At 40.7% G+C, this 23,981-nt stretch overlaps 1 long non-coding RNA gene across 3 annotated transcripts in view; it reads right to left on the bottom strand.

Moving 5' to 3' along the window:
- LOC142104033 (uncharacterized) overlaps nt 1-23,981 on the bottom strand; it is a 163,849-nt gene that overhangs the window by 22,356 nt on the left and 117,512 nt on the right. For all 3 annotated transcript variants that reach the window (XR_012679501.1, XR_012679499.1, XR_012679500.1), the window contains exon 5: nt 14,781-14,876. This is a non-coding gene — a long non-coding RNA (uncharacterized LOC142104033). The remainder of the gene's footprint in view (nt 1-14,780; nt 14,877-23,981) is intronic.

Genomic DNA, 23,981 nt, shown 5'->3' on the forward strand with positions numbered 1-23,981 from the left:
CAACATACATCTCCTCTCTTGTCTCAAAATATCTCCCAACTCAGCAACTCCGTTCTGCACAAGATCTGCGTCTCTCATCCACCCTCATTACCTCCCATTCCCGGTTGCAGGACTTTTTTTGGGCTGCACCCACTCTATGGAATTCTCTCCCTCGCACAATAAGACTCTCCTCTGGTCTACAAACTTTCAAGCGTTCTCTGAAAACCCACCTCTTCAGACAAGCTTATAATATTCCTCAACCACCCTCTTAACCTCACTACATTACCCTATTACCACCCGTTACACAATTTCACACAAGACAACTACCCCCTGACCAACATTGTTGTGTGACGGGATCATTTAGCTTATTAGTCACTTTTACCTTTACAGTCTGGCTGGACCGAAATTGGAGAGGATTAGAAAATGAATGACCAGAGTCTCTTGATTTCCGGCACAGATGCGCACGGAGGGTTTAAAGGAAAACTGTGACCGTGTCTGGTTGGAGCTGTAATAGTTTTTTTTGTTTTCTGAACAGTCGCCGAACAAGCAGATGAGTGGATGGGAAGAAGTTATCTGGTAGAGCTAAAATATGAGATCTCTGTCTGTAGGGCGGCCTCTACTGTGGAAGCCAGAGGGCGCCGTTTCAGTTGCTGCCTCAGGCACCCCAAACCTTTAGCGTCACATGTAAATTGTGATTATATAGATGTATATTAGGGTATCTTATCTTCATCATCATCAATATGACGCCAGCAGATTCCATAGCGCTTTACAATTACGAACAAACAGTAATAATACAATACTGGGTAATACATACAGACAGAGAGGTAAGAGGGCCCGGCCCACAAGCTAACACTCTATGGATAGAAGCAGCACTGAGATCATCTGTCTTATCTTAAGGCTAAAAGTCCCTGAAGAACGTGTGTTTATGCTTATTACAGTTTGGAGGTTATTTTCTGTATCTGGCTCTTCCATTAGGCTCTTTATAAACATCTTCCGATTTGTGCTCTGCGCAGTATCAATTATTAATGGCGTTATACATCGGCATAACCTTCTGGGATCTTCGACCTGTGCCTTATACTAAGGCTAAAGATCTGTACAGATGCTGATCACCGTTATTTCTCAGTTTCTTCCTAGAACGATTCACATGATAACATTATTGATTATCTATTATATTTGTATATATCTGTGTATTTCTGTGTATGTGCAGCTACAGTCATTTATAGAGCCTAATATTTAGTTCACATGAGAGCAATTTTTATATTATTATTTTATATATGGTATCACAAATAACATTTTGTTTTGTTTTTATATGCTGGCTTCTGTATACATTTTTATTCATTTCGGTTTACTACTATTTGAGATGCATTCAGTACGGCCATTTCTTTCTGTCTTACAGAAACATTCGGTTACACCGCACATGATACAATCCGATCAGGAGAAACATTTCCAACGTATCCAATCACAATTTTATGCGACCTGATCTTACATTTCCAATCAAATTGTGTCTTGCGCACTTTAAGATTTGTTTACAATTTGACCTACAATCAATGACTTGTATCGGCTGATCATAATGTGCACGGGTAGCTTTAGTCCTGGCAGCAGGAAAACAAAGACGGGGGAAGCTTTACTTTGTGAGCAATTGTATTAAATAAGCAATTGTTTTTTAAGCAATTGCTTTGCTTTTTAAAAAATTAGTTTTCAAAACTGTGCCATCGCCAACTTGTCTATATCAAGTTGTTTTTTTATTAATTAGATAGTTAATTTGCCCCTGCTGTGGCTGCCAATCATAATTTAGTTTACAAGGATTCACTAAATGAAGATTTGAATTTTCACTCAACATCAAAATATTTAATAATCAGTAAAAATAATTTACTGACACAATATCTGGTCCTGACTGAACTTTTTTAGCTTCCCTCCTATTGTGCGACTCACGTCACCCCCCAGAACAGCAGAACTTGGGCCTCATCAGGTCCCAATTATCATAACTCCACCCCAAGCTTAACTTAGTGGTACGAAGGACAAGTCAATAATAATCGCTTGGGTTACTAAGTATCTGCTCATTGTTTAGGTTAATTTCCTATGATAGTTTTAGATTTCCATAGAAACAAAGAGCACTTCATAAGCATAACTTAATATTTAAAATTTCTAAATCAGTACGCGGCCAGATCTACTCCAAAAATGGGACGTCAGACCTCACCCCTGGTGGTATACCTAGTACTTTTGAAACATTAGGCTGCTCCCAATTACCCGCCCTGAAAAAAACACCCTTAAAATTCCTTCCTGAACCAGCGAGGAGTGGGACAAACCTCCAGACTTCCTGCGATTCGGGATTAATACACGATTCCATGGGACAGCACAACAGTCCCCTCAAATCAGGACTCTCTCACTGAAATTGTGACAAACTAGGAGGATTGCAGAAAAAGTCACAGTCTCTATTAGTTAGGAAGGGACTTGAGCATATATTTTGCAAGTAAAAAATGTTTAATATTTTAGCATGAGATTATGTAACTAATGTTCTATTACTTGAAATCATGTGCTTGGCTAGAGTATTACTCTGAAATTTCAGCACATCTATTCATACATCCTGGTCATTTACTAACACTATAAAATAAAAAGTATCAAACTTATTTACAAGCCGCAGGAACTTCTGCTAGCAATGTCCTTGACAGGACTTGTTACCTTGTAGCAACACTTAATAAGGATAAAGTTTTGGCAGAAGATCTGCCCTCCAGCGATTTTCTAACTTCTAAGTCACAATCTGGTATCTAAGAAGAGTCTGGATTCTGCTACAGACCCAAACAGCCACTTTAATGTTCTTCATTCATCTCTCCCTAGACTGCACGATAATCAGACCTAGGATGTGGTCCCTATTTTTTATTTTTCCATAAAGGGACCCTGTACGGTAAAGTGTTGTTGTTTTCTTTATTATACAGTAGAGGTTATTTAAGACAATGGGGCAGATTCATGGTCACTCGTTTTGATTGATGCCATACAAGTTAAACAATGAACAGAAACCCAATTACAAAGGGTTATAGAATATGCCGGCGCAATATAAATATATATTAATAATAAGGCAATGTCTGATTGGTGAATATAGGTTAATACATAGTTACCGACATTTATATACGATTACCGGAGATAATTTGATGCTGAGCAAGTGTCTTGGACCTCGATGCACTACAAAGCCCATACTGAACTTCAATTTATGGTTTTGCATTTCAAATAATTCACTTCAATTAATATTATTATAAAGCTCAGATAACAAACAAAGTGAAAAACACATCCAGGATGCGCAATAAGAGGACTGTGCTTTTCTGATAAGAGAAGATAATTAATGTATTTGCTGCATATTTTTGTTACTATTATTATCGGATTTATTTAAACCTGGAAAACTAGCAGAACGTTCTCTTCTATAATCTGTCGTGTTACTAATTCAGCTTTTCCTGACATATTAGAACAGTCTCCTCCACGCTCTCTATGAACACACTCAGCATTTACTGACATTTCATGTTTCATTTTTTATTTATTTCTCACTGGTGCTGCAAGTCAATTGTCATTAATAGATCCGTGTTATGGATTAGCCATTGATCTAAGCGTCTCTGTTCCCTACATATTTTATAGATTAAAGCACTTTCGAAAAAAATCAAATTACAAACGAGCTAAGAGTCCATGTCATTAATATATAATACCAATAATTACATAGATCGAACAGTCTCAGCCTTGTCCAGGTGATGAATATAATTCCTGTAGCCCCCATCCAGTGCCATCCAAAACGGGATAAAAGAAGAGAACTGGCATTAACATAAAATCTATATATTGTAAAGTTAATATATCATTTACAAATAAGTTTAAAATGTATATGTATATAATAACTATATGGAGAGCCTGTTGTAATCTGCTGGAGAGTATCGGAATACCGTTTGCATTTCACCTGCTTTACACACCACGGAAGAATCTGTTACAAGCCGTAGGGGCTTGGCACCGCCGCGTCTCGCTATGGCCTCTCAGATGCGTCACGGCCGTCGTCATGACGACCGGGGTGTCAATTTCGGTTTTCGTCCCAGCCATCACCATGACAATGACCTGGACGCTCTGCAGCGACACCGCCAGCTGGGCAGCCGGGAGTGTGCGCAACTACAGGGGAGTAATTAGTCTCCAGTTGGGGGCTGATTTTCCTGCTGTGCCTCTCCAGTTTCTATTGGCTCTTCCATGTATATATAGGCCCTGACCTCAGCTTGGACCCACTCTGCTGCCTGCTTCTGCCCTTTGACCCTGGCCTGTTCTGGACTCCGCTAATCTCCTGCGCTATGGTAAATCCATAAGCTTGTACTACTCTGAGTATAAGACCTGGGGGCATCTGAGTACCTATGAGCGTGTTCAGCTCTACGGGAAAGGCTGCTGCTATAGGTGAAGACCTCTAATACCTGTTCTACAAGTTCATGACGGTAACCATTAGCCCTAACAGTATCCGACAATGTGAAGCGCGTTTCGCCCATTGGTGTCTCCTCAGTTGCTTGTGGGAAAGTCCACTAACATTATCTTTTATAGTCTAACAGTTTCTTCTAACTGGCTGACAAACGTGAGCCTGAAAAAACGAATTACTATTGAGTGAATTATATATATGATTTAAAAAGTCTGCACATCCTTAGTGAGATTGCAGTTTTGTGATGTAAAGCCTGAAATCGAGATAAATCATGTCAGACACCTGTAATGTGACTTTGCATCCAACAAAATTCAAAAGAAATATTTTTCTTGAAAAAAAAAAAACAACAACTTTACAATACCCTGGTTGCATAAGTGTTCACACTCCTAAACTAATATTTTGTGGAAGCACCTGATGCATTTATTACAGCAGTGAGTCTTGTTGAACAAGTCTCTAGCAACTTTGCACCTGGGGGTGTAATTACTAAACTGTGGGGTTGAAAAAGTGGAGATGTTGCCTATAGCAACCAATCAGATTCTAACTGCCATACTGTCATTTATTTAGTATATTCTATAAAATGACAGCTAGAATCTCATTGGTTGCTATAGGCAACATCTCCACTCAACATCCCATATATATATATATATATATATATATATATATATATATATATATACACATATATATATACACACACACACACGCACACACAGACATATACACATATACCTATAATATATATACGTATACATACATATAATATAAGTATACATACATATAATATATATACGTATACATATAAATATATATATTTACATATATATATACATACCAACACATACACACACACATGTATACATACATATACATACATATGTCACCGTACCTCTACATAGTTCACTCAGATACTTTTTTTCCTCTGTTGTGCTTTTACAATCTATCAATAGAACTTTATGTAAATCGTTAGAGATATCACATATCTGTCTTCATCCATCTGTCATTGTAAATCACTTGTTTTTATTACATTAAGATGATATTTTTCACCCTTCTGTCACCAAATGAGCTGCTCCATATACTAAACATATGAGCAGGGATAAAACAGAAAATAAATAAATTAACCTTTAACACTGCAGCGTTATTAACATCAGTGTCTAATCCTTCTCCCCCCAGATCTGATTTCTTTATTCATTTCATGGATTTAGAAATGGAAATATTTAAACCAACAGACTGGACATCTGGCGTTTGGCTGCTCAGCCTTTTTATAACCATTCCAGCAAAATGTCAAATAAACAAAGTCTATATTATATATAATATCTTTAATTTGTAAAGCGCTGATATATTAGGTAGCGTTGCACCACGACGGGATGATGACATGGCACAAAAAAATGACTTACAATGACGTGAAAACAGAAAGATGGCCTTGCCCAAATGAGCTTACAATCTAAGAGGTGTGGGGAAGACTCGATACATAAAGTAGAGGAATAAAATTTGTAGCTGCTGGTGGGGAAAGTGTGTGCGGCCACACAATGCAGAAGCATCGTCAGCCGTCAATATAAAAGTTGACACTGGCAGCTTGTACCTCTGTGCAGCTACTGTTGGTGTGATATGGTCAGAAGGTGGAGACATGAACAATGAACATGTCACTGTAGAAATCTTAGTCATCTTCTGTGAAGAAATTACTGTGAGCTTGGAGTAACTGGCTCTTTAGTAAGACGCTCCCTACTAGAAAAATAGCCAGGACAGCCGATACCCATGTGGGTGGCATCTGCCGTCAACAAGGTGGGCGCAGAGATCCCAAAAAGGAGGAACTGAGATGGCAACAGCAATGACAGCAAAACTCTGTGGGTTCAGCGGCTGAGTTGGTATACAGTAGACCTGCTACACAACACCTTTCCCGATGCCTTACAAATTTTTAGATGTTTAATATTTTTGGGAAGATGATTATTTTGTATATAGGAGCTGATCTACTGTTCAGTCTTCGCTAACTCCTGCCCACATGTACCCATATGTGCAAACACTTAAGCTGCACACAACATGTACACATATATACACCAATCAGCCACACTAAAACCACTGAGAAATTAAGTGAATAACAATGATTATCTCATTGCAATGACACCTGTTAAGGGGTGGGATATATTAGGCAGCAAGTGAACAGTCAGTTCTTGAAGTTGATGTATTGGAAGCAGGAAAAATGGGCAATTGTAAGGATCTGAGCGACTTTGACAAGATCCAAATTGTGATGGCTGGACTGGGTCAGAGCATCTCCAACACGGCAGGTCTTGCGGGGTGTTCCCAGTATGCAGAGGGTGGTACCTAAAAAAAGTTGTCTACAGAAGAACAACAACAACAGGGTCATGGGCACCCAAGGCTCATTGATGCATGTGGGAACTAAGGCTAGCCCATCTGGTCCAATCCCACGGAAGAGCTACTGTAGTACAAATTGCTGAATAAGTTAATGCTGGCTATGATAGAAAGGTGTCAGAACACACAGAGCATCGCAGCTTGCTGTGTATGGGGCTGTGTAGCTGCAGACCAGTCAGAGTGCCCATGTTGACCCCTCTCCACCGCCGAAAGCACCTACAATGGGCACGTGAGCACCAGAACTGGACCACAGAACACTGGAAGAAGGTGGTCTGGTCTGGTGAAACATGTTTTCACATGGACGGCTGGGTGCATGCAAGTTGTTTACCTGGGAGAAGAGATGGCACCGGGATGCACTATGGGAAGAAGGCAGCCTGTGGAGGCAGTGTGATGTTCTGGGCAATGTTCTTCTGGGAATCCTTGGGTCCTGGCATTCATGTGAATGTTACTTTGACACGTACCACCTACCTAAACATTGTCACAGACCAGGTGACCCCTTCATGGCAACGGTATTTCCTGATGTCAGTGACCTCTTTCGGCAGGATAATGCTCCCTGTCACACTGCAAACATTGTTCAGAAATGGTTCGAGGAACATGAGAAAAAGTTTAAGGTGTTGACTTGGTCTCCAAATTCCCCAGATCTCAATCCGATCGAGCATATGTAGGATGTGCTGGAAAAACAAGTCCGAGCCCTGGAGGCCTCATCTCACAACTTACAGGATCTGCTGCTAACGTCTTGGTGCCAAATACCACAGAACACCTTTAGAGGTCTTGTGGAGCTCATGCCTCAACGGGTCAGAGCTGCTTTGGCGTAACGAGGAGGACCTACACAATATTAGGCAGGTGGTTTTAGTATTGTGGCGCGTGTGTGTGTGTATATATATATATATATATATATATACACATACATACATACATACACACACACAAACATACAGACACAGAAACACATATATACTTAACTACACATATATATTCCTATCCTGATAAATAAGTTGGTTCTTACTGGCTTATTCTTTTAATTAATGGTGGTTTATAATTAACTTCAGGTGTCCCTTTGATCTCTCTGACATATTTCTTCCATTTTCCTATCAAGCCTGTTCTCGTAGCCCGTAATTACTCTGCTTAGTGTGACAGCCTCTCTGACTAAACGGAAGAATTAATATATAACTTTACCCAAATGTCAGCTGAGCCAAAGAAAGCTCTAACGACCGGGTACGACATCAATGAAAGCAATGAATTATTTAAAGCTAATATTATAAAAACAGTGGGGGATCCCATGCAGAAACGTAACTCCATATTCTAGGTTGGATAAAAGAACATGACATAAATGGCTGGAATAATAGATACCTTCGTACGCTGCGGCGCTGTGAAAGTTGCAGAACAATTCCGTCTCCCCGTTATATTTTCTACAACATTCCATCAAGCAGATAAACTGTGACACAAATGCTGGAAATATGCGGATTTTCCATTAGCGTACACACTATTTTCGGAAAAATGGGGGAGGGGGTTGAAATCTCCATTAGAGATACTCAGGCCCACGTTGAATCATTTTACAGGTTAATTTGACATGTTCAGCCACAAATGTGGATGTTCTCTGTGTTTATATACGGGACAAAAAAGCTGCCGCCTTTAATGGCCGAATTGCTTCCAATCGTTTGTCTGTTTCTTTACCAGGTGAATATTAAAGACACAGAGGGTCTATTAATGACCAAACTTAAATGGCTCAAGTTCATTTTCATTTCTTATCGCACTGATAAGAAATTAATTAACGTGGCAATTTATTAAGATTAATTAGCTGGGACAGCGGATCCGATAGGAACCTGTGCAAGCGAATAATCCATAGTAAAGTGATCGCAATCACGATAACCTTATTGACAGGTTCTTATTGGCAGGCAGAATTTGCGAATGGGGAGGGGGGAGCGCGAAGCCAGTTGGGGAGGGATCCCAAGATCCCCCTCCTGCGATGCTCCCCCTATAGGTTATACCGGCTAACGCCATCTTCATCTAACGGGATCATGCTGCTAATTTCAGCGCTTTCACGGCTGCGCACTAGGTTATTACTGTCCGGTTGTTTCTTAATGCAATCTGAAATAGTTTGTTTTATTATTTATCCTCTTTCCTGTACTTAAAAACTCAACATGTGTTTTAAAAATAAAAATAAAAAAAATAAATAAAAAGATTAACAACAAATCAGTAACACACTGAATAGCTTCGACCCACCAGACCCTTCAGAGGTCCAGGGTATCAATAGTTCTCTTCCTTTGGGACAACATTGAAAGGGTTCCAGTATTTTTACCTTCTTCTGAGTCAACAATAAACAGGATGGTTTTCTTACATATAATAAATAGCTGAATAAAGTTTAGGCTTTGCAAATGCCGGGTGACCTGTGATATCCATGGCTGGACCTTCCCTCTGGCTCTTTCTTCTTCCCCCTCTCTCTCTCTTTTTCTTACTCCTCTTTTCTGGTTCTTCCCAGTCCACTTATCTGCCCCCCCCTCTCTAGTTCTCGCCCCTTCCCCCTCTCCGGTTCCCTTTCCCTTGCAACCCCTGCCCTCCCTCTCCCTCCCCTCCATATCTATCCAGCTCTCGTACCATTACACCAGGCAATGGTTCCTCTACTCGTGGACAGAAGTGCCACAGTTTCCCCTGGCTCTATTCTTGCTGCAACAGTAAAGTGGCAGCTGTGCATTTTCTTTATTATAGTACCATAATACCACCCATACCTTAGGGCAGATGGATCCACCAAAGCCAGTAAATGTGGGGCCTCAGTGAAGAGCAGGGTCTGTGCAGTGGTACCAGAGGTACCCCCCAAAAGCTGTCCCTGGGGTACAGTACATTATAATAAAGGCGTGCTACAGACTCTCCTTATGAGATTGCAGCTTCACTGAAGTAGGGTTCCTGACACTAGGGTTATATATCTATATAAGGCAAAATAGCCAACAGCCTAAGGCAGCACTGTTTAGGTAACATTAAAATATGTTATTTTATTTATCTTTGTCCTTTTAAATGTACTTTTCTTTACTGACAAATCCAGTTGTAGTAAAGGGTGATTGGGAGGCGGAATGATGCACTTGGAATAAATTACTTCTGTTCAGCTAAACAATACAACGGCTATAACTCATCTGAGCTGGACCACACAACTGGTAACAGGAGCAGGAAGACAAATCTCACGGTGTAAAGGTTACACAGCCCACCTAGGTATTTTGGGCAGAACAGGTCTACTTAGCAGTGCGGCAATTAACTCTTTAGATGCTGTATCATTTGCAGCTTTCCAACGGGATATGAAAATGTTGATATTTTGAAGACACATTAGTTTGGCTTAGAAACCATCTTCCCTAAAGTAAAACTTAAAGACAAGTAAGAAGGTCAATAATCCCCTAAATGTAGACAGTACGTGGCACGCCATACCTATAAGGCAGGGTGCACAAAACATTTTCGATACTTGCTGGTACCAAGCCTTGGTGCTGAGCTTATTGGTGGGAACAAGGCACAATATTTAGAATAGATAAGTAGCACTAGCACCAAACAAAATAAAACTATTCAGACATTTGCTCATACAAAGGTCAGACCAGGCACAGAACGAGAGCACAATGCTGTTTGTGATATTTATAGAATATGTTAATGCAGTTTTTATAAATGATCAGCTCCTCTCCTAACACAGTTTCTACAAAAGTCGCTTCAATGATCTCTATTTGACCAAATAAGGTATTATCTGGCCAAAAAGTTCTATATCGTGTTTATTTAGAGCTCAGATGGGAATAAAATACGTTGGTTACTGCAGAACAGACTCGAATTGCGCCAAGCATGTGCTAAATGTATCAGAGGCTATATTAACATGACAAGATTAATGTCTCTGGCTACATTGTATTATTTTAGTAGAGCAGCATACTCTGGAGAGTTCCAGCTGTTCCCGGTATAATGGAACAGTTTAAATGACAGCGTGGGCTCTATAAAATATCTTGTAACACAGAGTCCCTGGATGGCGAGATTCCGAGGAGACAATACTATTTATACATTGTTGCCACAGAACACAAGTGCGGATCATTGAATGTACCATACATCAGGATAATGAGATTTTGCCCTGTAACCTTCACAGCTAATTTTAGAGTCTCAGGCATTGGAACTGACTTTCCCAAAGGCAGGGTTATATCTCGGGTGTGATGCAACCGCTAAGAAAACATTTGTTTTAATGATGGCGAATTAACGCTTGTAGTTATTGTTTACAGCCGCTGATGAAATAGGTCACTCTGCAGCTCGTGCTAAGGTTTTTGCCAATCTGGGAATTATATGGTTAAAAGTATTACACAGGATATACTCTTTCTGCTGCTTAAGGTGGTCAATTCACCCCTTGTACAACCATAAACCATTGTATAGTATTAGTGCACATTATAAAAGCCAATTATTGACATTTTATTAGATCTAAAAATATGTTCAATACAAACCGGAAATTTAGAATTTTACAGCAAGAATATTTTCATCTTTTTGTCCCCTTTACTTTGTGATTGGTACATTCAAATCTGTCGTTCCGGCTTCCAGCATGAAACTTGTCTGCATTCATCATGCTCGATGATTCTGGTGCTGGTACATTGCTGTGAATACATTGCTGTGAATAGGGAATGGTGACTCCCTGGCGCTCGGGACCAATGGCGCTCACAAATTGTAGCTGGCAGCATCTACAGATCTTAATGTGCCAGCATGGGAACAATTGGGCATGTTGAGTGCTAGTGCTTTCAATCTGAAAGAGAAGTAGCATTCAAAGCACATGTGAGAGACTGGGGCTGCCAAGGGGGAATTGGACCAAGATAAAGCAACTTATACCGCTTTCATACTGCCGCCCCGGCAATATCCCGGGTTTTTCAAGCCGGGTTTTTGCCGGGGCTCGGAGCGTCCCAGCTCAGAAACACCATTCATACTGCACCTCGGACCCGGGAATTTCCCGGGTTGACCCCATTCATACTGCACAAGTCTGTGCCCTGGCAATTTGTGGGAGTCATCACCAGAGCAGTTTTCATTGGCTGAAAAATGGTGATGTCATTGAAAGGTGACTGGTTTTTTGACGCATAAAGATGATGCAATAGTGGGTGGTGATTGTTTACCACATTACTTTTCATCATGGCCGTCATTCTCCAACAAACTCCGATTCTGCTTCAGCTTGATCTGCACTCCACCATCCACCATTTCTCCTAAACTCCTTCTCGAATCTTCCACGGGCTCCCACCGATGACATCATCCCCCAGAGACAGGCAGACAGCCAATCAGCTTGTTTTCTGTGCAACCCGGGTTGAAAAACCCGGGTTGCACCATTCATAGTGCAGGCAACCCGGGTCCGACCCGGGAATTACCCCTCGATAAATCCCGGGTTGAAGACCCGGGTTTTTAGACCCGGGATTTTTGACTTGTACCATTCATACTGCACCAAGACCCGGGTCGTTTGAGCTCGCCCCGGCAAAAACCCGGGATTTTGGTGCAGTATGGATGGGGTATAATTGAGGCCCCTTGTATAGCTGCACAAGGGGCATGGCCACACCTGGTTGGTGGCTCCTCCCACTGCACAGGCAGGCCCTGATACGTTACCTGCTCCATTTGTCAGCCAATAAACAGGCCCGACACACTAACATAAGACATCCCACTCTCCCGGACTGTCTGGGAGACTGCCGAATTCTGGTTAGGTTTCCTGGAAGAGCAGGCAATGCTCCCGCATCCTTTCCTTGCCACTTCATAGTGAAGGGCTTCAATTACTCGATTCTCCTCATTTTGGCCCCTCTCTGTGACAAAATGAAGTGTCTGTGTCATTTTGGGGCCAAAATGACGCAATTTGCTGAGCCCGGCCCCCCTCCGCACTTGCAATTCTCCTTTAGACAAGTATGACCTAAGATGATCCAGTTTAGTAAGGTTCCTCAGTGAGGTGTCTCTTACACATTAGGATCCCGTCACATAACACGATTTGCATTTCTTGCTACAATGTGTAATGATATCAACAGCCTTTCCCTGACGACCGGACAGGTTACACACACTCTGATATGGTAGCCAATATTGGGCACTTGGCTGATATCACATGGCCTCAAGACAACAGCAATACCAGAAACTGACTCTATAGACATTGCGGCTATGGGCACGTGTGTAGCGTCATCTTCGCACCAATGGGCAGCATTGAGAAGTGATCCGGCAGCCGGGCTTAAGAGGTGAACGGCTGCATCTCGTCTGACTATACATTTTGCTGAATTGAATTATGACCCTGTCGTCAGCTCCTGGGCCAAGCGGCAGAATCAGTCCATTCCTGGTTACCCAATATAATATTTCTATTGTCCATTTCAGATCATATCATTGAATCCCGCCTTGTTCCACTTGATCGCCTCTATGCTGTCTCCCTGCCATATAAAGAAATATTAAAATAAAACAGTTACATTTTTTGGCAGATATCAGTTCTTGGTGTCTGTTTATTCAATAAACTTCAATTCAGCTTTTCCTATTTGTTTTAATGTGTTTCATGGTTTTTCCAGTCCCTGCTTGAATATTTGTTCCCGTGGCTCCTCCTGTGCTCTCCATGACCAGTCTGTCTGATAACCAGTGTTACACTGCCCCTGTTTGGGGAACAATGAACATTGCTTTGAACTCCAGGCTGGCAAGCTGCCACATTCAGGGTCCCTCACACAGCCTGAAGCACAAGAAGGATGACAGATATTCAGGCAGAGGAGCACTGATCCTAATCGGTTATAGGTTACACTGCAAACACGAGGATGAAATCATACAGTCTACAGGGACACTAACAAAGAGATACAAGTAATAACTATACCCATCCATAGGAAGAAAGGATAGAATGCAACTGGTGTATTATCTCCCCTCTTCTTGGGTTTTACACATAAACACAAACAGAAATATTAAAAGCAGCGTAAACATGTTCTCACCTCTACTAACTTTCCACAAAATATTGAATTATCTGAGCAAGTTAAAAATTGTAACACAACATAGAAAAGCTTTTAGTCCCCGGTGCTTGTAGACGATGCTTTGGAATCCCAGATTCAAGGACTGGTTACATTACTTCTCCTGGAAGTTTGGGCACTACCATGATATTAACATGACACCCAAAAACAGTTTAACCATAGCAGTATTGCTTTATCAGGCTTATACAACCTGTGGCTCTGCAGCTGTGATAGGACCACAAGTCCCAGCATCTACACATAGGCAGCAGTTGTGTTGGCCGCGTCAATATTGAGGAGAGCGCAGCCTGGTAACGTACTACGAAACAGTGAAATGACAGACACTGTCCAAACATAAGGCATTGAGTGGCTTTTATGTGCAGAAAGGCGGCGATGTGAGCAACATAGTAATGGATGACTTAAAACTGGACACATTTAAAAAAAAAAAAAAAATCCAGTTAGCAGGGTTGCAGTGAGCAGCAAATTTGCAAATCAGCTCTTTAACGTGGGGCTTTCATGCAGCCGTGTCTTATAGTGAGGTAGAAATCTCAAACAGCAGCTTGATGAAGGTCAGTAATTAGTAGAGATGCTCAGGCTCGGTTCCTCGGGATCCGGACACACCTGAACTTAGGGGATCCGAGTACCGAACACGAAGCTAATCCAGATGCAAAACCAAAACCAGTGTCAGTGAGCATCTCTAGTAATTAGTACAGCGTAGTGGGCCAAGCTAGATAAGGACCCAGACAAGATACACCTCTCATTATTCATAAAAAAACAAAACATAAAAATGCCTCTAAGTAAAAAAGACAAAAAAAACAACAACATAAAGACAAGTTAAGGTAACCTGGGACCCTTTTCTGATGGGGGGCCCCATAACCCATTACTGTAGCTGTTATAGTCCTACCTCAGAAAAGGTGACTTTGTTGCATTGCCCAACGGTAAATATACTTTTATCACTGATATTTTCATGGGATTTCAATGTTTATAGCTTCATAAAGTTATAGTTAAATAATCCTCATAATGAATACTGAGGTAAGATAAGAGACTTGTGAGTAGATTCGTCTTTGTCTGGTAGAGAGATGCTCAGGACTGACCTTCATCTCGGAACATGATTAAAACGATCTCCCAGTGTCCTCTCCGTCAGTACAAGACTCCCATTTTTCAGACCAGTATTTCAACAGACTGAAAACCTTCAGGGAAGACAAGAAAGAAACACATGAAAATACATTTTGAATGATGATAAGATTAAGGTTGTTTTCATCAATGTTATATCAGGGGCAAAGCATAGGATTTATAGAGGGGGCATCCAAATGTTTGATTTCGGAGGTGAGAGTGATCAATTATGAAGTTTACAAAGTAAAAACAGCAGAATTATTTCGCTGTAATATATACAATAGAGATGCTCAGAAATATCAAACAGGTTCGAAATTCCATCAGCCTTTACAGGTATAATGACTGCAAACTTGTTCACTGCTGATGGACAGTGATTCATATTTGCAGCTCTAAATTTGTGGCCCATGTTTAACGTTTGATGTTCGCCGTTTGTGATCAAGGTTCAATTTAAAATGAGTGTTTTTACATATTTTTTATTTTTAAACAATAAAAAAAATATTTTAACATTTTTCTCTTAATTCGGATTGCATACTGTGTTCGCCATTTATTATCAAGTTTTGGCATTACCATTAAAAAAACAAGAACATTTATCTCATCCTGGTTCAAGAAGAGTTCTTGTAAACAAACAATTCCCTTCATAGATGTAGGGCTAGATTTACTAAGCTGTGGGTTTGAAAAAGTGGGGATGTTGCCTAATAGCAACCAATCAGATTCTAGCTATCATTTTGTAGAAGGTACTAAATATATGAAAGCTAGAATCTGATTGGTTGCTATAGGCAACATCCCCACGTTTTCAAACCCGCAGCTTAGTAAATCTAGGCCGTAGTGTTCTAAACATCAAGCCTGAAAAGTCAATTCTTTAAGAACAAAAAGACAGAACGTTAAGTACTATTCAATATGACAAAATGCCACAATGCTTAATGAATAAAAATGACATACAAAAATAGCAATGCAAAACAATTTATTTAAAATAAAAAATAGATAAATAAAATACAGGAACAGAAAAATTAGACATGTATACTCTTTTGTGTAATCTGCCATCTGAGCAAGGCTAGAAGTACAGTTTATCAGTAAAAGACTGATCCCCAAAAATGTACAAATTTCTAAAATAATTTTCATTCATAAACTTGCCTCCTTGTCAAAACCATTGTGACATCACGGCAAGAAGTGTGCTGGTATGCTAATCTGTTTTACAACCAATGTACTGCCCTTTTGCCCAAGAACAGTGGGTTCTACAAATATATTATATACTCTCTTATAAAACATAGAAGAGATATGGCATTCATTTCACTAAACATGGTATGATTACGCTATATAGATTCCTTGGGGAGATACATTGTGCCCAAAGCACATGAGTAACTTTGAACCTTGGCAAAACCATGTTGCATTGGAGGGGAGGTAAATTTAAAATGCGGGGACAGATATTATTGGGATAGAGCATGTCCTAGATCAACTTTTAATGTCAGTGTAAAAATAAACCCATCAAGCATTTGCATCCTACAGGAAAAAACAGCCAGTATTTTCCTTATGTGCAAAACAATAAACTAATTGCCACCCCTTGTATTGCAACATGGTTTTGTCAAGGACCAATGTACTCATTTTTTTGCTTTCCTTTCCTTAATGAATTAGGCCCATTGTCCCTATAGTTTTCTTATGAACCCAGTATATGTCGTTGAGACATATTTTATGGCTAATTGCAGTTGTAACAATTATACAGAAGCTTTCACAAACACGGACAAGGAAAATATTGCTTTGATCCTTTATGTTTCCTATAAGGATTATACACTGAACTTGGAGTGCCCCAAATATATCCAGAGGACTTTCAGCCAAGCTTTTAGGATCTGTGGGTCTCTTACCATAGTAATAAAAAGGGCTTAATGTTCTTCTTGACAGCGGGGGCATCTCTGAGTACACAATAAGGCAGGGTGACAGAAAACAGGCCTCTGAAGCATGTGCATCAAATGCAATAACCTCTTGTTTGCACATGGATTTGCTGGAAACTTCAGAGATCGGAATAGTTTGTGGGAACTTTAATATATTATTTTCCTAATTATCCAGATTAAGATTTATTTATGACAACTCTTAATTTAGTTATAAATATGGGTCTTCCTCAAATACATATGAACAGTCATATTGAGCAGAGAGGAAAGCGGAAAATCCTGCTATAGGTTCAGCAGAAAGAGTTAAATCAATCAGACAGATGAGCTGCCAGGTCACAGAGGGGCAAAGTCAGCCCAATGTCCTCCCCAAAGTGACTGGGAGAATGTTAGAATTCAGCGGCAATAAATAACTGGCAGAGGAAACAGAGCAGGAACAGGACGGAGATTTACAACCGTACGATGACAATGAATATTTCAGATTAAAAATGAACGCCGGGCTTTCTCCTGTTGTGTATGAATCTAGAATAAAATATGATATTGCTAAGTTATGGTAATGAATTGAATATTGGCCACAGAAGACAATATTGCCTGGAAGAGTACAGATGAAAAGAATGAAGTTTATTTAATTAAAAATGAAGAGAAGATTGAAAGATGTAGAAAAGAAATGATCTTAACACACACCGGAAAAAATACAAAGCAGAGTTTTTCAAACTTAACAACTGCGCTGATGAAAACTTCCAGCTTAAGAAAATTGATCCATCTGAACTTGAAATGCGTAAAAAAGTTTCCAGTCTGTCTCAACTGAAAGAAATTGTAATGTGCATGAGATTCAGTGGGAAAATGATAATCATTGCAGAATCAGACCAATCACCATAAAGCAATTGAAAATAAGCCAATTGCAGGAACTCATTAAGAATTCTTTCACAGATCTGATTTTTAATCAGTTGCTATGATACACGTCTACACTATACGGCACAGATTGGCCAGTTTACACCAGGAGTTGTACATATCTTGTGATATAACTTTGCAAGTGCCATTTTGGAGCACATTTTGTGGTTTTGATTTTCTCTTTTTAAGTAGATCAGATTTGTCTTTCAGCTCACAAACACTTTCACTTGCCTGTTTTTCACTAGCATAATGACCTCACTAAGGGGCTTATTTATAAAGCCCTAAACATGCGGAAATGGCATTTTTAAATAAAATTGTAATTTAAGAAAAGCCTAACGCAGAAGATATCTCCTGTATTCGGCAAAATACTAAACCGCAGTCCCCAGAACACTCAACGGGGACTGCAGTCTGGGAAATTTGATCAAGCGCCGATAAGCTTAGTTTTTCGGAGCTTGACCCTGATGGGTTAGACATTCAATCCTATGGGGGGAGTATCGAAAGAGAGGGATCTTCAGATCCCCAAATGGCTGCATTGCTGCTCTCCTCTGCGCTGTCTAGTTAAGGGACCACGGAGCCTTCCTTAGAAAGGAGTCACCGCTAGGGCCACCTCCTATCGGATGTGATAGGACAGATGACACTCAATGGGGCAAAAAGCCAGTAATTTTTAAATAGACTCCTAAGTGTTGTTACAGATTAACAGAATACACTTTATTCTTATAGAGTCTGTCTTATAAATGACTATTTTTACTGAAATAAATACCCCAGTAGACATAGTTACAGGTACTTTCTTCTTATACCACCAGTTTTCTGTCTGTTTAGAAAAGATTAAATGTATTTTTCACTTATGTGACTTGGATATTCTTGAAGAAAAAACAGAACACTTTGCTGCAATCCTTTCAAATGCAAACATTTACATACTATAAATGTGAATGTGATAAGCAGGAATGAAGATGGACAGGTATGTGCTAATGAACCCAAGAACAAAACAATGATGGTGATTCCGCTTTCCTTTTAACCATTTTCAATAGTGTTTGTTCCCTCAATAAACAATACATCAGGTGTGGTTCAAATGATCAGAATGCAGATTATACCAACTGCTGCCTTAACATTGTAAATGCCTTTTTTTCACTCAAATAATTTATCTAGGGGTGGTTCAAATAATCATAGAATTGATTATATCAAATCCCTTTTTTGATTTGCATAACCCCACCCCTGAAATGCCCACCTCCCCTGATTTACATATGTCCCCATTATCATGTGGAGGCAGAATTTATAGATCCCTATGGTAACAGGTAAAGATGAGCAAAATCACATCAAAGTTTCTAATTGAGTGTGACGGCTGATCAGGCTGTTTCATAGAGGTGATGGTGAGGATGATGATGGTGATGATAATGAGAGATATAGAGCCTGATTCATTAAGGCATACAGAACAAACATATTAAACATATCGTTTTTTTAAAAAAAATGCAAGTAAATGGGGCATACACCCGTCCATATTCAACATGGAGCGGATCTAAAGATACGCCTGGTGATGAATACGGGTCTAGGTCTGCTCTCTCTAATAGACAATACACTGCAGGAAACATCCAATACGTATGTGGAATATATGTCCCAAAAAAATAGTTACAGTTGCTCCTGATACAAACACATGTTCTAGCTGTATACACAGCCGTCATCACTAGTAATCAGCACTTACACCTGACCTGTAGCTGGTATAAGTGATACGGCTGAAAACACGCACCTGAGAGATGCCCAAAGCTTGAATCAGATGTGGCTGTGTGTGCCCGAGCTTGGCACACCCTTACTGTACATTGACTGTGTGTGTATGCCCAGTCCCCTCCACAATCTGTCTGCAAAATCGTAGGCTGGAGTGAGGGTCCTTTGCGCTCAAGGATGGTTTGGAGGTTTCTGCGCTCACTGACGTATGGTCCGGTGCTTTTCATGCACAGAGAAGTTCGCAAAATATGGCTCATATTGGTATTTACGTTCCTTAATGAATCATTCCCCTAATCTCTGAGTTCTGCTTTTACTTCTCCATTCTGTGTAAACTACATACTGCATTGCAAGTTTGCACCTTACGGAATTTATCTATGCATTGAGCTAGGACAACCGCGGTGAAATCCTTCTCTGGTTGGTGGAGATAGGGTCGAGAACACTTCAAGTCTAATTTCACCAACAAAATATGCAAAATTTTGCAGCCAAATGCAGGATAATTGGAATATTCTGTGGAACAGTATTGAAAGTTTCACTCCTCTATATTAACAGCACAAACTGTGTTTTAATAGTGCCCCAAACTCTCCCTGGGGACAACACTTCCACAACTACAGGAGTGATTGATGCGGATGATCGATTGTCTGTGCAACTTCTCTTCAATTTGCCTGACATAGAAAAAGCTGAAAAGGATAAATAAATGGGTTATATCTTCGGGCTGCCACCCCATAAGGTGAGTTGATAATGTTTGGACAGTGGATGACTCAGCTCTCTTGACTCTCTCCCCCATAGGCACTTCTGTGCCATTAGTACTCTGCAGTTAGTGAGGAGTATAAATGTTGGTCGGTCCACAGAAGTGCATGATTCGGGCTGCACTCTTTCAGCTACGCATTTGCTTCACCATTCTAAGATGGGACAGCGGCTGTCAATTCATTCTGCTGTGTGGTGTCGTTGGGGCAGGACTGGATACACTTAAGGCCACATTCCGTCGATGGAACATCTGAAAGTTCGCTGCCAAATGCAGAATGAGCTGCAGAATGTTTCACAGAACAGCTTTGTGAATGTCACTTATTTCTATCTCCAATAGTTGATTGCAGACAGAAGTACAGGACGATACAAGTCATCTTTTCTGCCTACGGCAATTGCTGTCTTGGCAACGCAGTAAAGGACAGCGTAAAAGAGTAGGGATGAGAAAGGAAGGGAAGGCATTCCTAGTCTGTCCGCTAACACTTTCAGCCAGATCCCAGGGCTGCCAGGAGGGTCCTGTCACGGCGACTCCCCCCACACTTCCTCTAGGCTCTGCATGCAGCCTTGGTTAAAGCCAGTGTTGCCTGCGCATCCTAGTGACAGGGGCAAATGCAGGATTTGTAGAGGGCGGTTTCCACACCACGCCCCCAGTGGGCGTGACCATCATGCATGAGGGCGTGGCTATAATTTTAGACAGTGCTTGGCTGCTCTCCAAATCTTCCTATCCCCATAATATATATGGGCACTACTGTTCAGTGTATACAGCTCTCCCTTTTCAAGCAGAGCTGTGTGAAGTGGGAGCAGGGTCCAGCCACCTCAATTATACAGTGCCCCAGGCTTGGAGGGGGTTTCCAGGCACTAGGACCCCCCCTTCAGTTTGCCTATGAATGTGGTGTGAAAGCTCAGGACCCAACCCTAGGATGAGAGAGCGGGTTTAGCGATAGCCGGCTCTACAGCACACCGTAGATGTTGGTGTGCCCGCGCTTTAATAATAGGAAGCTATTGGTCGCATAGTCGTCCCCCTACCAACAATAGATCAGATGGGCAGATGGGACCCCTGTGTGTTCCTAATGTATTGATTGTTGGAGGAAGTATAGGTCATTTCTGTCACCTTGGCCGGAAACCAATCTGATGTTGTTTTCATTGTCTAAATTGCAACAACTAATTGGTTGCTATGAGTTAGTGCACATTTAATCTCTTATTCAATTCTATTTTCCAGGTTTCAGAGGAGGCAAACCAGCACTCTTGCCATAAACATACAGAAGCGTGTTCCTTGGTCACCAGCTGATTGTCATTTCCTGAGTCCCCTCTACAATCATCTGCACCCTGAAGACTTTGCTGTGCCCTGCAGCACAGTCTAATCAATAATATAGCTACCCCCGTTACCTGCAGCAGACAGAACACAGCAGTATCAGAGACACGTTCCTCGTTAGGAAGACTTAGTAAAATATTTAACTTCATTGTCACTGTAGAATTCCGATGTCGGGAGATATCAGAGCCTGGCATAACAGCCTTTGTTGCACAAGAAAATCTACTTATTCTCTCACTGTCAAAAGGAATTTGCTATCGGGTCCAGGAGGAAAAAATTAAAGGTTCACTGTAAAAACAAAGCGCACTTAGCAGCCCAGTGTAAGTGGATGATATTAACAATGTTGGTGACAGACGCAACCCTTTAATAGATGATGAACGGGAATAAGGAACCCTTATAAATGTTTAAGTGAACTTTTCCACTTTGGCAAAATTTCAGAAGCGCTCAGAATCCGTCAGACAACAATATCAGGACTTGAATTGTGTGTTGTGATTAAATATAGAGATAACATCTCGGTGAGAGGAAGACATTGATGATTCTGTTCTGGAATTACTGTGCCCATCCCCCTCTAATTATTGGTGAATACTAGAGGCCGCGTGAATCTGCTCAGAACAAACCCCAGTCACTGAAGTTGTGCTTATTGGATATTTTTACAGAGATTAATTCATTAATGCTTCTGAGTTTTTGATATCACAACAGGCAAACCTTAAATATTAGATCAAAGCCGTCAACAAAAAGGTTTTGAAGTGCATCAGTCAACCAAGCGGAGACAGCGAATTGTGGGTGGAGCCAACAGAATGCTGCCAATCACATCGCTAGAAACCAGTGACATAATGGAGTCTCGTGCCGCAGACTGCATTGATTTTAATAGATCACAGGCAGCGATGGAAATTATAGATGTAGAAGGTTAATTTAGTGAGTACCCTCAACGGCTCACAATCTGAAGGATGCTCCCCAACAAGCTCCTATTCTAACTCTTAAGATAGCTCATTTTAGAGGGAACAGTATTATATAAATATTAAGGATTTTAGGAACTTGTTAGAAAAAAAATAATATTTTTGATAAATGTTGACTCACAGAGACGCAATTCTTCACTAAAACCACGGTAACTAGATGGTGCAAATGCTGTTCTATGAGGTCACGCGCCTAGATTTGCACACAGGCAGCCATTTTTACACGTAAGCGCACGGATATGCAGGCAAAGATGGCATCGTCTGCATGGGTAGGGAGAGCTCTGATTAGAGTAGGGCGCTCCCTGCGGAATATGGATTAGGTGCAGGAGTGAGAAAACTATGGCAGCAGTATTTTAGGAGAAAACTGAAATGTTGAAGTAAATGAAGCAGATGGTTCTAACGGTTGGACGTTGATGGCATATTTCCACCATGTGCATCCGCAAACACGGATAGCTAGACGCACACTATTTGCAGTTTGTAAATTATACTTAATATCTGCCATAAGGGTCTGCTAATAGAGAGCAATGGCTGTCACATGAAGCCAAAGCAAATGTATGTGCAAAATGTAATATCCTGTGTTCAGACAGGGAGCGGGTTGTGTACATCAATGGACCGTCCGATATGACCCCTTCCAACCGCCACAAAATGCTCCGCTCTGGAGCTTCCCGCTGCACTGGTTTGGGAGGATCCATATTGGGGACAAGACTAGGCTGCAACCCCTGGTTCAGTGACAGGGAGAACCAACACCCCCGATTGCCGTTTAAGAAATTTTCCTCCAATTGCCTCTTTTAACACCCCCCCCAAAAAAAATTCTCCACTCTCAGTCATAATTTGTCTTTACGCCGTTACACTTACAAGCAACTGGTGTGCTTATTTATCTATATCTATCTCCAAAGGTTATTAGTAGCTCATTAATTAGTCAGGAAGGGAGGGGAAGATTTATCCAAGCTTCTAAAAAGCAAAACTAGAGGTATTGCCCATAGCAACCAGATTCTGGCTATCATTTGTCTAACACATTCTAGATAAATGATAGCTAGAATCTGATTGGTTGCTATGGGCAACACCTCCAGTTTTACTTTTTAGAAGCTTTGATATATTTGCCCCAGGGAATGCACAGTTTTTAACACTGAAGGCGGTTGACAGAGCGCCAGCATAGCAGCTTTTCACGCAGAAGAATGAAAACCTAATAAATATAACTGCAGATGAGCATTAGATAACAGTAAAAAATGCTTTTTATTTATTTATCTGTTACTTATTTGAGGCAATTTTCCACGTCAATTCCTCACCACATAAACAAGAACAGCGTGATCTGTGCATTTATTTAAGATAAAAACAACTTTTCATTCCAGTAGAATAAAAAGTGTGACAAAAGAACGGAGAAGTTTGTTTGGCAAAATACAAAATAGACATTGCCCACATTTTGTCCTTGGACCGCTTGTTGCCATTACAATGCTCACAGCATAATTAATCATACTAATTTCAAGGTGCAGAATACAAAAGATTGTTCTCTTACAAGGACACTGAGGAACAAATTAGTAAAACTATGTATCATTAGCTGCAGGAGAAGAGTTTGGAAATCACACGTTTCGCAATTAAGTTTCCAAGTGCGCTACGCTGTAGAAGTATAGTTCCGCTTTGTTCTCAAAAGTAAAAATCTAATTAAAGGGGGAAAAAAAAAATCAAGACAAATAAAAC

Source organism: Mixophyes fleayi, chromosome 10 (assembly GCF_038048845.1).
Source record: "Mixophyes fleayi isolate aMixFle1 chromosome 10, aMixFle1.hap1, whole genome shotgun sequence".
In the NCBI taxonomy this organism is placed as follows: domain Eukaryota; kingdom Metazoa; phylum Chordata; class Amphibia; order Anura; family Limnodynastidae; genus Mixophyes; species Mixophyes fleayi.